The following is a 24,549-nucleotide window of genomic DNA, read 5'->3' on the forward strand; positions in this document are numbered from 1 at the left end:
CCTATACAGTATGTACATGTCTACCTCAATTACCTCGTACCCCTGCAAATCGACTTAGTACTGGTACTCTGTGTATATAGCCAAGTTGTTGTTACTCATTTTGTATTTATTCCTCATGTTATTCTTTCAAATTATTTATATTTCTTTCCTCTGCATTGTTGGGAAGGGCCGAAAGTAAACATTTCACTGTTAATCTACTCCTGTTACCAAAGCAAGTGGCAAAAACGATTTGATTTTATTTAGATTTGTTTATTAGTCACATGCACAGCGTACGCAGGGTACAAAAAAAGAGAAATGAATGAGAAAATAATAATTAAAAAATAATAATATACACATTTACAACTGTAGCAATGATAAATGTCCATTGGGGGGTGGGGGCAGGGGAAGTGTCTGTTGGGGGTGTAGAATGCCCATAGGGGGAGAAGCCCGGGAGTGAAGTGTGAAGTCAATGAGACAATAATGCAAATAATAATAATATACACATTTACAACTGTAACAATGTCCATTGGGGGGTGTGGGCAGGGTAAATGTTTGTTGGGGGGTAGGAAGTCACGGGGGCAGGAGGGAGAAAGGGGGAGCAGATAGCTGCCACAGAGGGAGGGCCCTCTGACCTTCTCATCCAATGGGTTTTGAGAAGAAAGCAAGGAGACAGGATATGAGGAATCAAGGGAATGTATTGATATTCTCCCTGAGTCTGGGAGCTGACAGAGGAAGTGAAGGACTTGTGTATATATAAATGATTGATCCTATACCGACTCCTACTGGAAGACCAGCCTACCTACAGCTGCAAGCAGCTGTTTTCAGTTTCTGACTGCATTAGTTTATGAATGCCATTCCAGCAGCATTTTTGCACATTGATCTGATAAAAGTTTGCCTACATTTTTTTAATGACTTTAAGCCTAGAACTATCAGGGTGGTGTTAAATCACTGAAATGGTCCCAAACTCTTTAGGCCTTTATGCTTTAGGAATTATTAAAGCACCCGCTCCCATTGCAAGTAAAAATAGTAATTAATCTGGTTCCTTTTGCCAGGGTTGGCTCAAGATGCACAGTACAAAGAAGTCAGTCATGCCAGTCTTGATCAGAGAACAATAACGATGTGAATACGTTATGCCTCATAAATGAATTGAGAAAGCGCACATTCTTCACATATAATTTTTTTCATAATATTTTGAGATCCATTGCACAACGGCTGAAGGGAAATTGTGATTAGTGCAATACTAATTATACAAGACAGAAATATGATAGCCACTGCACCGTAACAGACTGAGACAAACAAGCACCTCCACTCCGAATAAAATATTAGGCCTATACAAGATCAATAGCCAAAACTATTTGTGTGAATATATGCTATATACAGGCAACCATTTTCGACCAACAGATGAGCCGCATCGCAGCGGAGATCGGTTGTGGACGTTAGCCCCACCCTCCCGCCTCATGTGCTTGCAGGTTTCTGTTCGATTGTCTGTGCGCTTTGCCATGCGTGCGTGTCGGTGCGAGCACCCGCAGCATCAGTAACACAAAGAGGGTCGAAGAGCTGTGGATGGGAGATACAAGGCGCGGTGGGCAACTTCAAGACCGATTTGCGGGCAAACAAGATCACTTATAAGGTGGTGGGAGCTTGTCCTTTACTCTTCCATATTTTCTTAGGCATAAATGGTGTCTTTATTTTCAATAAGATGCTGACCTTGTCACAGCCTTTCATTTTCATTGACCTGCTGACGAATGCTCCATCGTTCAGAGATGTGTGTGCACTGGAAAAGGACAGTTTCGGTTCATTTGATTATAAATGCGTAAATATATTTGGCATGGCTCGAATTGTGGAGATCGTTTATGTCGGCTACTGTCTCAATTTACAGAAAGCATATTTGTGATCAAATATGAAATAAACGATAGATGCTTTGTTCTCCATATGCTTAAGACAGCCTTTTTATATCAATGTATAACCAGGATTGCAGCTCCTACGTTATATTATAAACCCTTATGTTTTATCCCTGCATCTCTTTGTAGGCTACCTGTGCTGTGCCATATCCTATTGTGTCATGGACCAGAGAGATGGCATTATGCTTTTCACGCAATATTGTTTCTACTCGTATCCCCAGGAATCAGATGGAATGTCTAAAAACAGAAATCATTGTCTCAAACCTTGTAACACGGAAGGCGCTTAAACGCGGGTTTGTTGAGTTTCTGCCAATGGTTTTGGCCTCGTTTTCTTCAATGCAGCATGTACCGTTATAAATGGCAATTTTTCCTTTGATCTTAATATAGAGAACATGAATAATTGAATTTAGCCAGAAATTGACATTCAGAGCTGTTATCTGCAGTAAATACACTGTATCTTGGTTGGGTGATGCTGAGTTGTGTTCCTATCAGTTATGGTTGGCTTCTTTTGAGTAACTCATTAGCTTACACATTGCAGAGTAAGCAATTTGATGATCCAGTAAGGCCCCATACCTTTATGTGTGATGTAGCCTGTAGAAAAACATCATTTTAAATGGCCAGCCATGTTTATGTCTCCAAGCCAGGGAGGGGAGCATTGTTGACATTAGGCCTCTGAGAGAGTTTCATATCTCATAGCACATATACTACCTTTCAAAAGTTTGGGGTCACTTAGAAATGTCCTTGTTTTTTAAATAAAAGCAAAAAATGTTGTCCATTAAAATAACATACAATTGATCAGAAATGCAGTGTAGACATTGTTAATGTTAATGTTGTAAATTACTATTGTAGCTGGAAACGGCTGTTTTTTTATGGAATGTCTACATACAGTTGAAGTCAGAAGTTTACATACACTTGGAGGTTGGAGTCATTAAAACACGTTTCTCAACCACTCCACAAAGTTCTTGTTAACAAACTATCATTTTGGCAAGTTGGTTAGGACATCTACTTACTGCATGACACAAGTCATTTTTCAAACAATTGTTTACAGACAGATTATTTCATGCACTAAGTTGACTGTGCGTTTAAACAGCTTGAAAAATTCCAGAAAATTATGTCATGGCTTTAGGAGCTTCTGATAGGCCAACTGACACCATTTGAGTCAATTGGAGGTGTATCTGTGGATCAATTTCAAGGCCAACCTTCAAACTCAGTGCCTCTTTGCTTGACATCATGGGAAAATCTAAATAAATCAACCAAGACCTCAGAAAAACAATTGTAGACCTCCACAAGTTTGGTTCATCCTTGGGAGCAATTTCCAAACGCCTGAAGGTACCACGTTCATCTGTACAAACAATAGTACGCAAGTATAAACACCATGGGACCACACAGCCGTCATAACGCTCAGGAACGGGACGCGTTCTGTCTCCTAGAGATGAATGTACTTTGGTGCGAAAAGTGCAAATCAATTCCAGAACAACAGCAAAGGACCTTGTGAAGATGCTGGAGGAAACAGGTACAAAAGTATCTATATCCACAGTAAAACGAGTCCTATATCGACATAACCTGAAATGCCACTCAGCAAGGAAGAAGCCATTGCTCCAAAACCGCCAAAAAAGACAGACTATGGTTTGCAACTGCAAATGGGGACAAAGATCGTACTTTTTGGAGAAATGTCCTCTGATCTGATGAAACAAAAATAGAACTCTTTGGCCATAATGACCATTGTTATGTTTGGAGGAAAAAGGGGGAGGCTTGCAAGCTGAAAAACATTATCCCAACCGTGAAGCACGGGGGTGGCAGCATTATGTTGTGGTGGTGCTTTGGTGCAGGAGGGACTGGTGCACTTCACAAAATAAATGGCATCATGAGGATGGAAAATTATGTGGATATATTGAAGCAACATCTCAAGACATTAGTCAGGAAGTTAAAGCTTGGTCGCAAATGGGTCTTCCAAATGGATAATTCCAAAGTTGTGCCAAAATGGCTTAAGGACAACAAAGTCAAGGTATTGGAGTGGCCATCACAAAGCCCTGACCTCAATCCTATAGAACATTTGTGGGCAGAACTGAAAAAGCATGTGTGAGCAAGGAGGCCTACAAACCTGACCCAGTTACACCAGCTCTGTCAGGAGGAATTGGCCAAAATTCACCCAACTTATTGTGGGAAGGTTGTGGAAGGCTACCCGAAACGTTAAACAATTTAAAGGCAATGCTACCAAATACTAATTGAGTGTATGTAAACTTCTGACCCACTGGGAATGTGATGAAAGATATTAAATCTGAAATAAATCATTCTCTCTACTATTATTCTGACATTTCACATTCTTAAAATAAAGTGGTGATCCTAACTGACCTAAAACAGGGAATTGTTACTAGGATTAAATGTCAGGAATTGTGAAAAACTGAGTTTAAATGTATTTGACTAAGGTGTATGTAAACTTCCGACTTCAACATTCGGTCTACAGAGGTCCATTATCAGCAAACATCACTCCTATGTTCCAATGGCACGTTGTGTTATAAACCTCCAAGTTTATAATTATAAAAGGCTACGATCATTAGAAAACCCTTTTGCAATCATGTTAGCACAGCTGAAAACCGTTGTGCTGACTGAAGAAGAAATAAACCTGGCCTTCTTTATACTAGTTGAGTATCTGGAGCATCAGCACTTATGGGTTCGATTACAGGCTCAAAATGGCCAGAAACAAATAACTTTCTTCTGAAACGTGTTTGTCTATTCTTGCTAACACAATGTGCCATTGGAACACAGGGGTGATGGTTGCTGATAAATGGGCCTCTGTACGCCTATGTAGATATTCCATTAAAAATCTGCCGTTTCCAGCTACAATAGTCATTTACAACATTAACATTGTTTACTCTATATTTTTGATCAATTTAATGTTATTTTAATGGACAAAAAAATGTGCTTTTCTTTCAAAAACCAAGACATTTCTAAGTGACCCCAAACTTTTGAACGGTAGTGTACATCGAACCCTAAATGACCTTAGAGTGCCTAGGTCCATGTCTTAAATAAGACCAAAGTGCTTTGGCGAGAATAATGATATCCCTGCTTGGATGGATGGTTGGGTAGGTAGTTGATAAATTGTATTTGTATTTATTATGGATCCCCAGCAGCTACTCTTCCTGGGGTCCAGCAAAATTAAGGCAGTTTATACAATTTTAAAACATTATAATACATTCACAGATTTCACAACAGACTATGTGCCATCAGGCCCCTACTCCACCACTACCACATATCTACAGTGCTAAATTCATGTGTATGTATAGTGCGTGTGTGTGTGTGTATGCATGTGCCTGTGCTAATGTTTGTGTTGCTTCACAGTCCCCGCTGTTCCATAAGGTGTTTTTTTAATCTGTTTTTAAATCAAATTTTACTGCTTGCGTCAGTTACTTAATGTGGAATAGAGTTCCATGTAGTCATGGCTCTATGTAGTACTGTGTGCCTCCCATAAGAGACCTCTTGTGACATGTCTTGTGGGGTATGCATGGGTGTCCGAGCTGTGTGCCAGTAGTTTAGACAGACAACTCTCATTAATAAAAGTAGTGATGAATTCAATCTCTCCTCCACTTTGAGCCAGGAGAGATTGACATGCATATTATTAATATTAGCTCTTTGTGTACATCCATGCAATTTTCCTAAGTCCTTTTTTGTGGCACCTGACCACACGACTGAACAGTAGTCAAGGTGCGACAAAACTAGGGCCTGTACGACCTGCCTTGTTGATAGTGTTGTTAAGAAGGCAGAGCATCGCTTTATTATAGACAGACTTCTCCCCATCTTAACTACTACTGCATCAATATGTTTTGACCATGACAGTTAACAATCTAGAGTTACTCCAAACAGTTTAGTCATCTCATCTTGCTCAATTTCCACTTTATTTATTACAAGATTTAGTTGAAGTTTAGGGTTTAGTGAGTGTTCCGTTCCAAATACAATGCGTTTAGTTTTAGAAATATTTAGGGCTAACTTATTCCTTGCCACCCACTCTGAAACTAACTGCAGCTCTTTGTTGAGTGTTGCAGTCATTTCAGTCACTGTAGTAATTGACGTGTATAGTGTTGAGTCATTCCCATAGATAGACACTCTGGCTTTACTAAAAGTGAGTGGCATGAAAGTTAGTAAAAATTGAAAAGAGCCTAAACAGCTACCCTGGGGAATTCCTGATTCTAAATTGATTATATTTGATAGGCTTCCATTAAAGAACACCCTATGTGTTCTGTTAGACAATTAACTCTTTATCCACATTGTAGCACAGGGTGTAAAGCTATAACACATACATTTTTCCAGCAGCAGACTATGATCAATAATGTCAAAAGCTGCACTGAAGTCTAACAAGACAGCCCCCACAAACATTTTATCATCAATTTATCTCAGCCAATCATCAGTCATTTGTGTAAGTCTGTGCTTGTTGAGTGTCCTTTCCTATAAGCATGCTGAAAATCTGTTTTCAATTTGTTTACTGTAAAATAGCATTGTATCTGGTCAAACACATTTTTTCCCCAGAAGTTTACTAAGGGTTGGTAACAGGCTGATTGGTCGGCTAGTTGAGCCAGTAAAGGGGGCTTTACTATTCTTGGGTAGCGGAATGACTTTAGCTTCCCTCCAGGCCTGAGAGCACACGCTCCCTAGTAGGCTTAAATTGAAGATGTGGCAAATAGGTTTGGCAATATCGTCTGCTATTATCCTCAGTCGTTTTCCATCTAGATTGTCATTGTTGATAGACAACAATAATTTTTTCACCTCTTCCACACTGACTTTACAGAATTCAAAAGTACAATTCTTGTCTTTCATAATTTGGTCCGATATACTTGGATGTGTAGTGTCAGCGTTTGTTGCTGGCATGTCATCCCTAAGTTTGCTTATCTCGCCAATGAAAAAGTAATTAAAGTAGTTTGCAATATCAGTGGGCTTTGTGATGAATGAGCCATCTGATTCAATAAATGAAGGAGCTGAGTTGGCCCCAAAGCTTTTTACTATCATTCTTTGTATAATTTATCTTTGTTTCATAGTGTAGTTTATTTTTATTTAGTTTAGTCACATGATTTCTTAATTTGCAGTACGTTTGCCAATCAGTTGGGCTGCCAGACTTATTTGACATTCCTTTTGCCTCATCCCTCTCAACCATACAATTTTTAATTCCTCATCAATCCAAGGGGATTTAACAGTTTTTACAGTAATTTCTTAATGGGTGTAATGCTTATTAGTAACTGGAATAAGTAGTTTCATAAATGCGTCAAGTGCAGCGTCTGGTTGCTCCTCATTACACACCAAAGACCAGCAAATATTCTTTACATCATCAACATATGAATCACTACAAAACTTCTTGTATGACCTCTTATACACTATATATTCCCAGTCTTTGGAACTTTGTTTTTTTTGGTGATCACTACATCCTATGGATTTGGATACTGCTTTAAAGCAAATATCAAGGAAAACCAAAGTTTCAGTAACTACCTTGCGAAGGTGTAAGGTCCCTCTGCCTTTGACCAAAGTGCTTGTTGTTTCTCAGATTGTACAGTCAAGTCGTCTCTTGCTAGACAGAAACATAATTTGTCAAAGACATACAGTATTGCTATGTTGTTTGTTTATACATTTGGGTCTGTAACCCTTGGCATCTATGGTGAGGCAGGCTACATGTAGCAAATAGTGTTATTGATATACTGTAAGAAAATACAAATGGAAATGAGCTTGGTATATTTAAAATAGCATATTGAGGGTATGTCAGAAAATGATATCTCTGTGGCACACAGTGTAATTACATCACTTGATTCCTTCCCAGGTCTGTCCTAATTGTTATCTGGCCCGCTGTGCTGTAAGTTTTGGACTCCTGAGTGGTGCTGCGGTCTAAGGCACTGCATCTCAATGCAAGAGGTGTCACTACAGTCTCTGGTTCAAATCCAGGCTGTATCACATCTGGCCGTGATTGGGAGTCCCATAGGGCGGTGCACAATTGGCCCAGCGTCACTGGGGTAGGCTTTCATTGTAATTAAGAATTTGTTCATAACTGACTTGCCTAGTTAAATAAAACTATAATATTACGTTTTGACCGATTTGGTGAATTGACATGCATCCTGTTTTCCCAGCATTGCCTACAAACTACTCTATGGAGTTTTTAAAATATATATACATTCAGTACTCTTCCATAAGTGGATCTAAGCCCTTCCTATGAAGTATGATCCATGAGCCTCTTGCAATGGCATCTGATCCAATCACACTATTCAAACACGACAAAATCCCTGTAGTACCACAGACTTAAATCCATCAGGACATTCCTGAATTGGACCAGCTTATCATAATGCATCATCGGACAGGCCAATCATACTGGAGGAATTCCAATAATTACACATTTGCGTTCAAATTAAAAGCCACACTTATGATCCCTGAATGAATTAATGCGATATACGATATAAGAAAAAAAGGCTGCAACTGTATGACTAAGAATCATCGCTGCAGGCTGTTGATCTTGGCCTGTAAACCTCCCAGCTCATGTAATGTTGAATGATTTAGACTTATTCTCCTCTCATTCCCCTTCTGTGTTTTGTGGGAGTTTCTATGAATTAAGCCAGTCAGAGAGCAGTGAGTCTATGATGTGTTATACTTTTGTAATGTCAGCCAGCCTCCAGGCTGGTAAAGCCCCATCATTACTACTGTACTGTATATCCCTATGAGGCTGTAGTGTGATACTACTGCCAATTCCCTCCTGTAACATGACACCGTTCCAACCCCATTATGATGCTGGAGGAGACCGTTACAACTGTGAAATGATTATGGATGACTTGTAGCTAAATAAGATTATTTGTTATCTGTTGAGGTTACTGTAAATGATCTCAGATTACAATAAAACATATTACTCGATGGAACTCGTATAGCTTTACCCTATAATGGAATTTGGTGTTAAGTCCAATAAAGCATTGTGAGTCTATGATCATCCTGTGACATCACTTTAGAACTCATGAGTTCTAACCCGCTCAGAATTGTATAATCTGATGAAATATCATGTTACTGTTAGAACCCTTTGACAACATAATGATTCCACCAGCATATTCTCAGTGAAGGAGTCCACAAAGGCTCTGAATTCCTCAAGACTACAAGGCAGGTCTCTTGACATTAGAGAAGTTCTATGGGAGACTGCAATAACATTATGAAGCATGAGGACTATAATGGGTACAGATACAGTTACACACACATTTACAGTTACAATGATTGGCTGTGTGTGCGTGCGTCAGCCAGTTGAAATGATGAATGCCACTTTGTTCTCACCCTGCACTGGCTGATCTGGCTAAGAAACAAAGTATTACTTTGTGCCTCTTCAGCAACAGACACAGCAGAACACATGGCATCTAGCCTATCACAGGCCAAAAGACCACCCCTCCCTCTCCTCAGAGACACTTTCTCCTGCCCACTCACACATTTACAGTGCCTTCAGAAAGTATTCATACCCCTTGACTTATTCCACATTTTGTTGTGTTACAACCTGAATTCAATCCTTTTTTTCTCTCTCACATGTCTACACATAATGACAAAGTGAAAACATGTTTTTAGAAATGTTAGCAAATTTATTGAAAATGAAACTCAGAAATATCTCATTTACATAACTATTCAAACCCCTGGGTCAATACTTTGTAGATACAGCTTTGGATCCGATTACAGATTTGAGTCGTCTTAGGTATGACTGTATCAGATTTGCACATCTGGATTTGGGGATTTTCTCCCATTCTTCCTTGCAGATATTCTCAAGCAGCTGTTAAGTTAGATGGGACGCTGCAGTGAGCAGCAATCTTCAAGTCTTTCCAAAGATTTGTAATGGGATTCAAGTCTGGGCTTTGGCTGTGCCACTCAAGGACTTTCACATTCTTGTTCTGAAGTCATTCCAGCATTGCTTTGGCTGTATGCTCTGAGGTAATTTTTACTGTTGGAATGTAAATCTTCACCCCAGTCTAAGTTTTTTTGCACTCTGAAGCTGGTTTTCATCAATGATTTGCCTGTATTTGGCCCCATTCATTGTTCCCTCTATCCTTACCTGTCTCCCAGTCACTGTCGCTGAAAAGCATACCAATAGCATGATGCTTCCACCACCATGCTTCATGGTAGGGATGGTGTTACTGTGACACAGCAGGAGGGTGGAACAGCCACACATACACACCACTCACATAGAGATATCTTTGCACACCGATATGACAGCAGCAAGGTAAGACTGCATTCTAATGCACAGAAACTGACATTATTGCTCTTTAAACATCATTCAAGATCATCTAACATTAATTAACATTAATGTATGCACAGTACAAAATGATAGAAGCACTGTTAGCTTGCTCTTGACTCTAATCAACAAATAGCAGGATTGTATAATGCTCTCAACACAAAAACATTAAATCATATTTGAACAAAACTGCATTTTACATTTCTTCCTGGTAAATAGATCATGTAATACTGTATACTGTATCCTCCAAGTTCATAGGATGAAAATAATTTACCAGGTAAATTGACAGAGAACACATTCTCATTTACAGCAACGACCTGGGGTATAGTTACAGGGGATGAATGAGCCAATTAGAAGCTGGGGATGATTAGGTGGCCATGATGGTATGACGCCAGCTGGGGAATTTAGCCAGAACACTGGGGTTAACACTCCTACTCTTACTATAAGCGCCACGGGATCTTTAGTGACCACAGAGAATCAGAACACCCGTTTAATGTCCCATCCGATAGACAGCACCCGACACAGGGCAACATCCCCAATCACTGCCCTGGGGCATTGGGATATTTTTTAGACCAGAGCAAAGAGTGCCTACTACTGTTCCTCCAACACTATGTTCTGCATCATCTGGTGTCCCATCCAGGGACCAACTGGCCTTAACTTCAGAGGCAAGCCAGCAGTAGAATGCAGGGTGGTATGCTGCAGTAGGTAACATGAAAACCGGTTTGCACATGAAGTGTCAGCCTCACATCACTGTGCCATTGTGAGATGTCCAGTGAGAGAAAAAAAGCCTATTTGTTTGTTTTCGTTGTCGTTGCATGGCACACGATGGAAGCCTATTACCTCACTAGTGGTCAGTAGGGCAACGATAACCCTGCTGGTCATGTGACTGCTGCGTTGTGTGTCTCACGCTCTGTCCCACAATCCAACCATCTCTCTTCTGCTACTCTTCACATCTAGACTTCAACTTCATGTTATTTTTTCATCCCTTCTATCTTTCTTTCTCTAGCCTATCCTTTTATCTTTTTCACTCCAACTGTTATATTAAAGCTGATGTTGTCGCTCTCGGTTTTATAGATCATATATACTTGCATATGGTAAGACTTGCTCAATATTAAGCTGATCCACCCATACTTGCAGTATGGTGACAGACCATATCATTTGGCCATCATACTTCTGTGTATGTACACTACCGTTCAAACGTTTGGGGTCACTTAGAAATGTCCTTGTTTTTGAAAGAAAAGCACATTTTTTGTCCATTTAAAATAACATAAATTGATCAGAAATACAGTGTAGACATTGTTAATGTTGTAAATGACTATTGTAGTTGGAAACGGCTGGCTTTTAACGGAATATCTACATAGGCGTACATAGACCCATTATCAGAAACCATCACTCCTATGTTCCAATGGCACGTTGTGTTAGCTAATCCAAGTTTATAATTTTAAAAGGCTAATTGATCATTAGAAAACCCTTTTACAATTATGTTAGCACATCTGAAAACTGTTGTTCTGGTTAAAGAAGCAATAAAGCTGGTCTTCTTTAGACTAGTTGAGTATCTGGAGCATCAGCATTTGTGGGTTCGATTACAGGCTCAAAATGGCCAGAAACAAAGAACGTTCTTCTGAAACTCGTCTGGACAAGCTTCTTGATCTCTTTGGTGTCTCCTTCATTACTGACTTGCCAAGAGGATTTTGCCATGGAAACCGGAGGTTGCTAAACTTCAGGTATTTTTCATCAGTGTATGGAGAGAAGAGAGAGGGCAGCAAAGAGAGGGATAAATGTTACACTAACAACCCTGTTGTCATGTATTGTGAAGCATTGCAGACATTATTAGCACTTTAGTCAATAACAACTGATATTCTGGAACCAAGAAGAGGCCCTTACCTGAATCTATGGATTCTATATCCCTCTTGTCCCCCGCTCCCACCATGCTACAGTACATGTAGTACTACTGACTCAGACTTCTTCCTCGTCCATACCTTCAATTACTTTAGTTGCCTTGATGTCATACCTTATCTCCATCCTATATCCCTAACTCTCAATAGAGTGCCTTAAGCAACCCTAATAACTTTAATAACAACCCCAAGGCTGCTGTTTACCTTTCTGTTTGTATTTCCCTTTGTTTCTCCCAAAGCCCCAGAGAGAGGAGGCAACAGCAGCAGTGCCGCTGGCGTGGTCTGGGTAAAAGAGACAGACATTGTGCAGAAGGGCAGATCGATGTTCCCTAAGATTTTACTGCAGTGGTGCGCAGCCCTGTCGAGTTGTGCCGTTGAAATAGGTAATGGGTTACACTGCTGCATCGCATCTATGCGCTTCGACAATGACAACAAGCTGTTTACGCTGAAAAGCTATACGGCACTTTAGCCGACCCATTGCGCTATCATGGCACTGAGTTATGCTATTGAGCTATGGCTGTTAGCTGTCCCACTATGCTTATGGCTATAACCAGTGCTATGAAGCCATGGTGTAGGGCTGTGTCACAGAGGAGGGATGTGAAGCTGTTGGGTGGCTACACAGCAGTGTGATGCTATACCACTGCCACTCTGTGTTGCAGCTGTACCCTTGTCAAAGGCATCTCTCTCTCTCTCTGCTTCTGCAGAGCACATAGCCGCTCCTCGTGCTTCTCTCATCCTATCTGCAGCTCTGCTCTCAAGTCTGTCTACTGCGTGCCAACGCACGCACACACACAGACACCCACACGCATGTACACACTCACATACACGCACGCACGCACGCACACACTCACATACACGCACGCACGCACGCACACACACACACAGACACACACATGCAGACAAACGCACGCACACACACAGACACACACACGCATGTACACACTCACATACACGCACGCACACACACACACACAGACACACACATGCAGACAAACGCACACACACAGACACACACACGGTCTCATTGCCACGCAGACACCTGCTCAACATACTCTCATGTGGTCAGTTCAGCTAAAGCTATTATACTCACACACCGCATATATACATCCATATCCACACACATACTGTACACACACATACTGTACACAAACATACTGAACACACACATACTGTACACAAACATACTGTACACAAACATACTGAACACACACATACTGTACACAAACATACTGATCACACACATACTGTACACACACATACTGAACACACACATACTGTACACACACATACTGTACACAAACATACTGAACACACACATACTGTACACAAACATACTGTACACACATACTGTACACGCTTTCACACCATTCACATAAATATACAGTACACTAACACACGTCATTACAATCAATAACACAATCTCTCTCTCACACATCAATACACACAGTATACTCCAACACATTCCCTCTCTTACATCTCCACATACATCTCCTTGTTCTGTGCTAACTAGAGTCAGTCAGTAGAAAGAGCCATTCTGAGTGAGGCATTTCTGAGAGGCTCTGTCACCCTCAGGAAGGAGAAGCATTGAGCAGAGGGAGTACAGCACGTTGCTGATCCTTCTGGGGATGGGATCATTTTCTCTGTCTGTCTCTCTCTCTTTCTCCATGTCTATATCCCTCTCTTCATCTCTCTCTATCCATCTTTCCCTCTACCCCCCCTCTCTCTGTCTTTCCCTCTACCCCCCCTCTGTCTTTCCCTCTACCCCCTCTCTCTCTGTCTTTCCCTCTACCCTCCTCTCTCTCTCTCTTTCCCTCTACCCCCCCCTCTACCCCTCTCTCTGTCTTTCCCTCTACCCCCTCTCTCTGTCTTTCCCTCTACCCCCTCTCTCTCTGTCTTTCCCTCTACCCCTCTGTCTCTCTGTCTTTCCCTCTACCCCCTCTTTCTCTCTTTCCCTCTACCCCCTCTCTCTCTGTCTTTCCCTCTCCCTCTATCCCCTCTCTCTCTGTCTTTCCCTCTACCCCTCTCTCTCTGTCTTTCCCTCTACCCCCCTCTCTCTCTCTTTCCCTCTACCCCCTCTCTCTCTTTCCCTCTACCCCTCTGTCTTTCTCTCTGTCTTTCCCTCTACCCTCCTCTCTCTCTCTCTTTCCCTCTACCCCCTCTCTCTCTCTCTGTCTTTCCCTCTACCCCCTCTCTCTGTCTTTCCCTCTACCCCCTCTCTCTCTGTCTTTCCCTCTACCCCTCTGTCTCTCTGTCTTTCCCTCTACCCCCTCTCTCTCTGTCTTTCCCTCTACCCCCTCTCTCTCTCTCTGTCTTTCCCTCTACCCCCCTCTCTCTGTCTTTCCCTCTACCCCCTCTCTCTCTGTCTTTCCCTCTACCCCCTCTCTCTCTGTCTTTCCCTCTACCCCCTCTCTCTCTGTCTTTCCCTCTGTCTTTCCCTCTCTCTCTGTCTTTCCCTCTACCCCCTCTCTCTCTCTTTCCCTCTACCCCCTCTGTCTCTGTCTTTCCCTCTACCCCCTCTCTCTCTCTGTCTTTCCCTCTACCCCCTCTCTCTCTCTGTCTTTCCCTCTACCCCCTCTCTCTCTCTCTCTTTCCCTCTACCCCCCTCTCTCTCTCTGTCTTTCCCTCTACCCCCTCTCTCTCTCTCTCTGTCTTTCCCTCTACCCCCTCTCTCTCTCTGTCTTTCCCTCTACCCCCTCTCTCTCTCTGTCTTTCCCTCTACCCCCTCTCTCCAGCTCTGTCTTCCCCCCCTCGCTTTCTCAATACTGTCTCACACATGCCAAGCTTCTGGCCCAAGGGATTGGGATTTACACACCATGTGTTTCCACTGTACATGTGAAAGCCGGTGGCTCAACAAAGTGCAGAGACTGATGAGAGGTGTTGCTTGTTCTTCATGATGCTCTCTGCGCTTTTAACGGACCTCTGAGACTATCACAGTGCAGGTGCATTTATACGGAGACTTGATTACACACAGGTGGATTGTATTTATCATCATTAGTCATTTAGGTCAACATTGGATCATTCAGAGATCCTCACTGAACTTCTGGAGAGAGTTTGCTGCACTGAAAGTAAAGGGGCTGAATAATTTTGCACGCCCAATTTTTCAGTTTTTGATTTGTTAAAAAAGTTTGAAATATCCAATAAATGTCGTTCCACTTAAGAACAAATTCTTATTTTGACAGCCCAACCCGACAGAAGTTGGGACTCCCATGATTGTGTCCCACATTTGTTGATTCTTGTTGATTCTTCACAAAAAATACAGTTTTATATCTTTATGTTTGAAGCCTGAAATGTGGCAAAAGGTCGCAAAGTTCAAGGGGGCCGAATACTTTCGCAAGGCACTGTATATATATTTTAAAGTGATTTTAGACAAGGCCTTAAAGTGATTGGACTCAGACTAGAATTAATGATAACCTTGGGAGAATACAAGGAGGCCTTTGTTGGCTTATATTTATACCTCTTTTTAACTGTCTCTTTAAGAAATGCATGGTGTGGTGATGCAGTGATGGGTTGTACAGTAACTGATATCAAAAGCTTACAGGGCGTATCTTAGACTGATGGTTTAAGGCCTCTGTGTGACCCTGTGTGTGATTTCTGCACTCTGTACCTATGTTTATCACCTATTGATATCTACTTTCCTATGGTGAATTAATACATTCTGAAAGGATGTAATTGAAAGGACAAAAACTAAAGGAAATAAAGCAACGTATCGGGACAGCGTGCAGCACTGTAGATGATTGATTATCCAAGCTAAAGTAAATAACTGAAATTGATCAGTGGAATAGTTTTAGTTAACAACTCTGAATATGGACCTCCATAAATCAATACACAGCCTGAGCCCATATCTCTTCACTCTAGGCTTAGGCTTGAAGCATTTCCTTTCTGCATTTACAGACAGCCCAATGTGATGTTAGGCTATAGTTCAAAATATAGGTCTGTGTTGATAGTAGAGAGTAATAATAGCTTTACTATGCAGTCGAGTATGTTTCATGCTGATCATTCAGACTTAACCCTAAAGTAGACGTGTGGAATGCTACTGGTTGTTCTACTCTGCTGAAAACATGTCCTTTCTTGTTTCATTTTTTAAACTTTATTTAACAGTTAAGAACAAATTCTTAATTACAACAGCCTAGGAACAGTGGGTTAACTGCCTTGTTCAGGGGCAGAACAACGGATTTTTACCTTGTCAGCTTGGGGATTCGATCTAACAAACTTTAGGTTACAGGCCCAACAATCTAACCACTAGGCTATCTGCTGCCCCATGCATGAGTGTGTGAGCACGCCAGGGGCAGTGAGTGCAGTATGGGCCAGCCAGCGAAACAGAGCAGAAGCAGTGTAGTATGGGCCAGCCAGCGAAACAGAGCAGAAGCAGTGTAGTATGGGCCAGCCAGTGAAACAGAGCAGAAGCAGTGTAGTATGGGCCAGCCAGCGAAACAGAGCAGAAGCAGTGCAGTATGGGCCAGCCAGTGAAACAGAGCAGAGGCAGTGTAGTATGGGCCAGCCAGTGAAAGAGAGCAGAAGCAGTGTAGTATGGGCCAGCCAGTGAAACAGAGCAGAGGCAGTGTAGTATGGGCCAGCCAGTGAAAGACAGCAGAAGCAGTGTAGTATGGGCCAGCCAGCGAAACAGAGCAGAGGCAGTGTAGTATGGGCCAGCCAGCGAAACAGAGCAGAAGCAGTGCAGTATGGGCCAGCCAGTGAAACAGAGCAGAAGCAGTGTAGTATGGGCCAGCCAGTGAAACAGAGCAGAAGCAGTGCAGTATGGGCCAGCCAGTGAAACAGAGCAGAGGCAGTGTAGTATGGGCCAGCCAGTGAAACAGAGCAGAAGCAGTGTAGTATATGGGCCAGCCAGTGAAACAGAGCAGAGGCAGTGTAGTATGGGCCAGCCAGTGAAACAGAGCAGAGGCAGTGTAGTATGGGCCAGCCAGTGAAACAGAGCAGAAGCAGTGTAGTATGGGCCAGCCAGTGAAACAGAGCAGAGGCAGTGTAGTATGGGCCAGCCAGTGAAACAGAGCAGAGGCAGTGTAGTATGGGCCAGCCAGTGAAACAGAGCAGAGGCAGTGTAGTATGGGCCAGCCAGTGAAACAGAGCAGAAGCAGTGTAGTATGGGCCAGCCAGTGAAACAGAGCAGAAGCAGTGTAGTATGGGCCAGCCAGTGAAACAGAGCAGAAGCAGTGTAGTATGGGCCAGCCAGTGAAACAGAGCAGAAGCAGTGTAGTATGGGCCAGCCAGTGAAACAGAGCAGAAGCAGTGTAGTATGGGCCAGCCAGCGAAACAGAGCAGAGGCAGTGCAGGACAGGCCCTAATGCTGGGAAAAATAGGGCATCATCCACAGTAGAACACTCAGTACTTCCCCAGAGGGAGAAACAGTCAAATCAAAGTTTATTATTGTCACGTGCGCCAAATACACCTTACAGTGAAATGCTTACTTACAGGCTCTAACCAATAGTGTGAAATAAAGGTGTGTGTGTGTGTGTGTGTGTGTGTGTGTGTGTGTGTGTCAGGGGGTAAGTAAAGAAATAAAACAACAGTAAAAAGACATTTGAAAATAACAGTAGCAAGGCTTTATACAGACACCGGTTAGTCAGGCTGATTGAGGTAGTATGTACATGTAGGTATGGTTAAAGTGACTATGCATATATGATGAACAGAGAGGAGCAGTAGCGTAAAAAGAGGGGTTGGCGGGTGGTGGGTCACAATGAAGATAGCCCGGTTAGCCAATGTGCGGGAGCACTGGTTGGTCGGGCCAATTGAGGTAGTATGTACATGAATGTATAGTTAAAGTGACTATGCATATATGATAAACAGAGAGTAGCAGCAGCGTAAACGAGGGGTTGGGGGGGGCACACAATGCAAATAGTCTGGGTAACCATCTGGTTACCTGTTCAGGAGTCTTATGGCTTGGGGGTAAAAACTGTTGAGATGCCTTTTTGTCCGAGACTTGGCACTCCGGTACCGCTTGCCATGCAGTAGTCGAGAGAACAGTCTATGTCTGGGGTCTTTGACCATTTTCAAATCAAATTTTATTTGTCACATACACATGGTTAGCAGATATTAATGCGAGTGTAGCGAAATGCTTGTGCTTCTAGTTCTGATAATGCAGTAATAACCAACGAGTAATCTAACCTAACAATTCCACAACTACTACCTTACACACACAAGTGTAAAGGGATAAAGAATATGTACATAAAGATATATGAATGAGTGTTGGTACAGAACGGCATAAGCAAGATGCAGTAGATGGTATCGAGTACAGTATATACATATGAGATGAGTAATGTAGGGTATGTAAACATTATATTAAGTGGCATTGTTTAAAGTGGCTAGTGATACATTTTTACATCAATTTACATAAATTTCCATTATTAAAGTGGCTGGAGTTGAGTCAGTATGTTGGCAGCAGCCACTCAATGTTAGTGGTGGCTGTTTAATAGTCTGATGGCCTTGAGATAGAAGCTGTTTTTCAGTCTCTCGGTCCCTGTTTCGATGCACCTGTACTGACCTCGCCTTCTGGATGATAGCGGGGTGAACAGGCAGTGGCTCGGGTGGTTGTTGTCCTTGATGATCTTTATTGCCTTCCTGTGACATCGGGTGGTGTATGTGTCCTTCACAACGCTGTCTGTGTGGGTGGACCAATTCAGTTTGTTCATGATGTGTACGCTGAGGAACTTAAAACTTTACTACCCTCTCCACTACTGTCCCGGCGATGTGGATAGGGGGGTGCTCCCTCTGCTGTTTCCTGAAGTCCACAATCTTCTCCTTTGTTTTGTTGACGTTGAGTGTGAGGTTATTTTCCTGACACCACACTCCGAGGGCCCTCACCTCCTCCCTGTAGGCCGTCTCGTCGTTGTTGGTAATCAAGCCTAGTTGGATCAGCCTGTTGTGTGGTTTTCCACTTTAATTTTGAGTGTGACTCCAAATCCAGACCTCCATGGGTTGATACATTTGATTTCCATTGATCATTTTTGTGTGATTTTGTTGTCAGCACATTCAATTATGTAAAGAAAAAAGTATTTAATAAGAATATTTCATTCATTCAGATCTAGGATGTGTTATTTTAGTGTTCTCTTTATTTTTTTGAGCAGTGTAGTTTTCAACTAGGACACTCAGTGAGGATAGAAAAGCATTTTCGTGGGAGAAGTGATAACCTCCTTCCCAGTTCTTGACTTAGATGGAAATAGGGGCTGGTACTCATTTTGGGTACCGGTACTGCTTATATTTAGGTGCAGGAGCTCCGCAATACTTTTTAGCTAAAATTCTAGAAGAGGAACAGGAGGTCAAGCAGTAGAACATTTGAGGTGTACTCAGCGCCAGTGAGCTCCTGCCCAAGTCAAGCACTGCTCCTTCCACTCTTGAGATACAGTAACAATATAATATCTATGAATAGCATATCTACACTGATTTCCCCATCATTTCAACAGCAGTCAGGAGATCCCTGAGAGACAACTGTCAGACGTTTTATTTTAGACACGGAAATGTGTATCTTATATGACTGGGAGTGTATAACTGACTGGCAAGGAAAGATAATGAGGAAATAAAGATAGGAAGCAAAGGTCCTCTTATCTCCAGTTCAGCTCCGTGGCATGGAAACTGCTTGGTTGTCAAGACTCAATCACTACCAACTGAAATAATGCCCTGTCAGTGTCTGCTAGTGAAGGGGGTTGCATCGGCCAGGGTTGTGTAGCAGGTAGCTATGATTTATGTTTTTGACAGTAATTTACTGATACAATATTTCACACCTGGTTATTGGTCAATCAATCACATAGCCAATACTAACAAAATTATATTTTGCTCTTGTAATGTAATCATTATGCTATAGTAGCAGTAAGCAACCACCTTGTAGATAAACTAACAGCAAGCTTCCTTCATAAGAGCTGTAACTAAAATAGCAGTAATATTTGTGCAATATAAGGTTAATATCTCTGGGTGTGGTTTTCAAATGAATTTGTAGAGAATAGAAACTATATGGACACTGATGTCTCCTTGTGCACATTGTCATTGTCATTTCCAGAGATAAACTTCTTTACTCAGGGAACCGCATTTTGTTCTCAGATAAACAGGAAATTCATCTTAATATAATTTCCTGTGTGGTGGAGCTTTACTCTATATTATTACAGAGGATTCTGTAGATATATTGGTTTGTTTTGTTTGTGGGCTACCTGGAGTGCTAGCATTCTACAACATGGCAGCTCTGAAATGCTCTGTGAACCAAGGTTATTATAGTAAACGAAAACAAATCATAATATTATCTTTGACTCCAAAACAAACTAAAATAATAACTCTAATGAATTATGTTCAGTTTGAGTTTTTTCTCAACTTTGGGCAAAAATCTAATGGGGTTTCAAGCTACTGAATCTGGAGGGTAAATGCTGCTAGTATATAGCCATGTTTTAAATAGTCCTAGCGTGTGCATCACTATCACTAGCTATCACGGAAAAATGTCTAGTTAACTTGATTCTTCTTACATGTACTACTTAAGTTTTTTTTAAATCCTTCCACCATATTGGCGCGCTATTCCTTTTAAATCCAAGTAACCTAACCTTAGCCCTCGAGAACCCAACTTACGCAAAGCTACACAGCCATATGGTTTTCATTTGAACTGACCACCACAGCAGGGCCAATGTGTACAACAGTCCCGACACTGTCTAACCGTTAATCACTGTGTGCAATGCAGTTTTAGAAAAAAATAATCATATCACCAAAATAATTTTACAAATACAAAGATACACTTACTGTGCACCATTTTAACACAGATTCCCACAGAGGTGTTTTGTGTTGCACTTCCTGAGCTAATGGAAACTCGGGAGGGAACAAAAAAAACTGTTAATTCAAAACTGTGTAACACAAAAAAAAAATCTGTGCTAAAACAGCAAGTGTAAATTTGTTTTGGATTATAATTAAGTTGAGCGTTCAGGGTTTCCAAAACCGTATAGCAATCCAGGATCAATTGTTTCACACTTGAGAAAATCACCTCAGCTAATCAAATGGGATGTGGAATTACTCCAATATAGCATTGGCGTCATGAGAAGGGCTAACCTAACCTATGACTTGACCCATCACCTTATCAAAGATGGTGGATAAATAAGATAGTTTACTCAGGCCATTTACCATTTAAATGTTTTTTAAGGTTCCGTCTGTGTAAGTGGGCGTTCCCTCTCTCGCGTGAGCATGCTTTCCCGCATGAGCTCATGATATCATGACACAAGGCGAGACCCAGATGCAGACACAGGAGGCAGATGGTTGGGGTCTTACAATATTAAATAATCCAATAGGGTAAGGCAAGAGAATGGTCGTGGACAGGCAAAAGGGTCAAAACCAGTTCAGAGTCCAGAGTCAGGCAGAGGTCAAAACCAGGATGACTATCAAAAAGAGAACGTGAAAAACATGCTGGTTGACTTGACTAACATACAAGATGAACTGGCACAGAGAGACAGGAAACACAGGGATAAATACACAGGGGAGTATAAGCGACACCTGGAGGGGGTGGAGACAATCACAAAGATAGGAGAAACAGATCAGGGTGTGACAGTACCCCCCCCCCCCCCCATCCCCCATCCCCCCTACCTCGGCGCATACCTGGCCGACGTCGGTGGAAATCGGCAATGAGCACCTCTCCTCCGGGCCATAACCCTCCCAGTCAACCAGGTACTGGAAACCCCTGCCCCATGGTCGAACCTTCAGGTAGTGTCTCATCGTATACGCTGGTCGGCCACCGATAGAAGGATGGGCCTGGAGACAGCAGACAAATGACAGTGAGACACAGGCTTAATCCTAGACACAAGACGGACAGCGGTGGAACTCAGGACTCTGGAGATGGAAAAAGGACCAATGAACTGTGGAGACCGCTTGCAGGACTCTACCCGAAGGGGCAGATCCCGAGTGGAAAGCCATACCCTCTGCCCATTGCGGTAGCTGGGAGCTGGGGTTCGGCAACGGTCCTCTTGACGACGATACCTAGAGTTGGTCTTGAGAATAGCCACCCTGGCTCTTCTCCAGGTACGTCGACAGCGGTGGGCAGCAATCGAAGACCATGTCTACCGGGAGTCCATGGATCCGGAAGACATGCTGCACCATAAGCTGGGCAGAAACGTTGTCGAAGGATGGCTAGTGTACGATGGGACCCTGGGTGACAGGTCAGCCTGGAGCAATGAGCCCATTCCAGGACCCGGGACCGGAATGGGTTAGGGACAAACAGCTGGTTAGCCGAGCCCCCTTCAGGTCCAGGTTGGGAGCGTTGCGTCTCGCAAACCAGGTTCTCAATACTCCAATCCACAGTGGCAGCAAGGCATGAGGTAGGGAGAATGGTTTTAGAAATCGAGGGTGTGGCAGATGAACTGTATAGGCGGGAGAGAGCATCAGCCTTCACATTTTTAGACCCAGGACGGTAGGAAATGGTAAAGTTGAATCTGGTTAACAGGAGGGCCCACCGGACCTGCCTTGAGTTAAGGCGCTTGGCTGAACGGAGATATTCCAAGTTTTTATGGTTGGTACAGACCAGGAATGGCTGTTCTGCTCCTACCAGCCAGTGCCTCCACTCCAACGCCATCTTCACCGCCAGGAGTTCTCGGTTGCCAACATCATAGTTCCTCTCAACAAGATTGAGACGATGGGACAGGAAGGCACAGGGATGAAGCTTCTGGTCCTGGACAGATCGCTGGGACAGGCTGGTCCCCACTCCAACATCCGAAGCATCCACTTCCAACACAAATTGATGCGAGGGGTCCGGATGGATGAGGATGGGCGCTGTTGTGAACCGATGCTTCAGTTCCACAAAGGCTTTGTCGACAGCTGGAGACCATTTGAACAGTACCTTGGGGGAGGTGAGTGCCGACAGGGGGGCCCGCCAGGGTGCTGTAATCACGAATGAAACGGCGGTAGAAGTTTGCAAAACCAAGGAACCTTTGCAGCTGCACCCTGGACGTTGGTTGAGGCCAATCCACCACTGCTTTCACCTTTCCAGGATCCATCTGAACATTGCCCTCAGCAATGACATATCCCAGAAAGGGGATAGAAGAAAGGTGGAACTCACACTTCTCGGCTTTCACGAACAATTGGTTTTCCAGGATGGGCAGATCGGGAAAAAAACAGGATGTCGTCCAGGTAGACAAACACAAACCAGTTTAGCATGTCCAGAAGCACATCATTGACCAAAGCCTGGAAGACAGCGGGGGCATTGGTGAGTCCAAATGGCATGATCTGGTACTCATAGTGGCCACTGGCTGTGTTGAAGGCTGTCTTTCCACTCATCCCCCTCGCATATTCAAACCAGTTGGTAAGCATTCCGAAGGTCCAACTTGGAAAACATGGTAGCTCCCTGAAGATGTTCAAACGCTGACGAGAGGAGCGGTAGGGGGTAACGATTTTTGACAGTGATATCATTAAGCCCCCGGTAGTCAATGCACGGGCGCAGGGTCTTGTCTTTCTTCTCTACAAAGAAAAACCCTGCGCCGGCAGGAGATGTAGAAGGACGGATGGCCCCAGTGGCCAGAGACTATGTACTCCTCCATAGCAATGGTCTCTGGTTCGGACAGAGAGTACAACCAACCCCGAGGTGGTGTAGTGCCTGGGAGAAGATCAATGGCACAATCATAAGGACGGTGCGGGGGAAGGGAAGTAGCACGTGCCTTGCTAAACACTTCCAGGAGGTCATGGTATTCCGTGGGGATAACAAAGACATCCACCGTCTTGTTAACCTCCTGAGGAAGACGACTATGGGAAGGCTGTGCTGCTTGAAGGCAGTGACAATGGCAAAATGTGCTCCAACCCAGGATGGAGCTTGTGGTCCAGTCAATCACAGGATTGTGCTGTTGGAGCCAGGATAATCCTAAAACAACCGGAACATGGGAGATGCAATGAGGAGGAACTGTATTGTCTCACTGTGGTTACCAGAAACCCGTAATTGAACGGGCACACTATTATGGGTGACTTACCCTATAGAGCGACCGTCCAGTGCCCTAGCAACCATGGGCACAGAGAGAGGCTGAGTCGGAATAACAAGCTCCGAAGCTATCGTGGCATCCATAAGTCATTTATCAGCCCCAGAGTCAATGAGCACCCAGAGAGACTTAGATTGGTCTCCCCACAGCACAAGAGCAAAAAGGAGTGTGCAGGTGATGGGAATTAGGGAACTCCCAGTCAGGAGTATCCAACTCACCTGTCGTAGATTCACGAGAGAGCTCGGGTGACCTCGACTCCTCTCGGAAAAGCTGCCTTCGGAAACTTCCAGATTCCAAAGGTGAACACGTCATATCAGGTGCACGAGTGTGCCAGAGACCAGACCTCCTCTCACTCTTGAGTTCCCTTAACCATAAGAGAGGCGAGGTCCACCGGCAGTTCCCGAGCAGCTAACTCATCCCTTATCTCCTCAAATAATCCGTGCAGAAAAGTATCGAAAAGAGACTCCAGATTCCAGGCACTCTCGGCGGCCAACGTGCGAAAATCCACTGCTTGGTCTGCCACACTACGGGAGTTTTGACGTAAGTCAAGCAGTTTGCTGGCCTCCTTTCTCCCGGGTACCGGAGACTCAAAAACTTCTCACCTCTGCCATGAATTCCTCCAAATG

General features: G+C 43.3%; 1 pseudogene; it reads right to left on the reverse strand.

Moving 5' to 3' along the window:
- The window catches only part of LOC115108754 (carbohydrate sulfotransferase 14-like), a 30,861-nt pseudogene extending 7,594 nt beyond the window's left edge, over positions 1 to 23,267 (reverse strand).
- Positions 23,268 to 24,549: the final 1,282 nt, after the last annotated feature.

The sequence above is a fragment of the Oncorhynchus nerka genome, linkage group LG24, assembly GCF_034236695.1.
Source record: "Oncorhynchus nerka isolate Pitt River linkage group LG24, Oner_Uvic_2.0, whole genome shotgun sequence".
Classification (NCBI taxonomy): Eukaryota; Metazoa; Chordata; class Actinopteri; order Salmoniformes; family Salmonidae; genus Oncorhynchus; species Oncorhynchus nerka.